This window comes from Capsicum annuum, chromosome 1 (assembly GCF_002878395.1).
Source record: "Capsicum annuum cultivar UCD-10X-F1 chromosome 1, UCD10Xv1.1, whole genome shotgun sequence".
In the NCBI taxonomy this organism is placed as follows: Eukaryota; Viridiplantae; Streptophyta; class Magnoliopsida; order Solanales; family Solanaceae; genus Capsicum; species Capsicum annuum.
Window position 1 is genome coordinate 212011161 of NC_061111.1, and position 1287 is coordinate 212012447.

The following is a 1287-nucleotide window of genomic DNA, read 5'->3' on the forward strand; positions in this document are numbered from 1 at the left end:
TATCAATAGCCGCTGTGTATTTTATGTATTTATTTATGGTATATTAGTTGATTTGTCATTATTGATTTATATACCATAAATGACAATAATTACAGTATATGTTGTACTCAGGGCGGATCTATGTAGAAGCCCTTCTCGATTGAAACTCTGTATATTTATATGTATATTTGTATATATGTATCAGTTAATGTACAAGTCTTATTCTTGGCACCATAATATCAAAGGAGGTACTGGAGCTAGTGGTTATAATGGCTGGGTTTTACCCAGCAGCGCAGGTTCGACCCCTGCTTAACTCCACTTTTCTAATATTGTACGAGGTACACGTTCGTGTTCAAAGCAGAATGACATCCGAAGCTTTTAAATCCTAGATCTGCCTCTGATTCGCTTGACTCCACTTTTCTAAAATATTGTACGGGGTACACGTTTGTGTTCAAAGCAGAATGGCATCCGAAGCTTCTAAATCCTGGATCCGCCTCTGATTGTACTTCCTTATTGCATTGATATGACCTGAAAAAGGTTCTTTTATGTTTCTTGATAAGATGGATGCTCTTTCATTATGTAAATTAAAGGACAAGGGGAGGTAATTCTCTATTTGGTTATTAGCAAGTTTATCCAAAAATGTTGGTTGAAACGTATCTGCTTTGTGTCTTGAAGGATTTATTTTCTCTATTGTCTTATTTCATTTTTTTCATAAATATTTTGATTTGTTGTATTTAAGCAGACGGTCTTTCCGGAGCAACCTCTATCTTCTCGAAGTAGTGATAGTGTTTGCATTAAAATTTACGTAAACGTGTCCTCGAATTTACTTCCCTATTAATTTTTTTTCATGACTCAAACATGAAAACTATTTTTGTCCTAATATGACCGATTACAAGAGGTATGACTTTTGTTCTATATGTTTGTTGTCTTGAAGGATTTGTTTTCTCCACTGTCTTATTTCATTATTTTGATTTGTTGTATTTAAGCGGAGGGTCTTTCAGAAGCAACCTCTTTTAACTTTCTGAAGTAGTAATAAGATTTGCATTAAAACTTACGTATATGTGTTCTGGTGCTACTTCCTTATTAATTTTTTTTTTCTATTGGAATGTTTGGTGTTGTATTGATAATTTTATATCATATTGAATTGTGTACAACACAAACAAAAAGAAACACAATACAGGCACAACATGGCCATCTTCTTTTAATTTATTACAACATTATACACATTTGCTCACAAAAAACTCATTTCTCATAATGGCAGTTTCCACATTCTTAATTTCAAGTTAGAGGGCATTGTTATTCTTTATT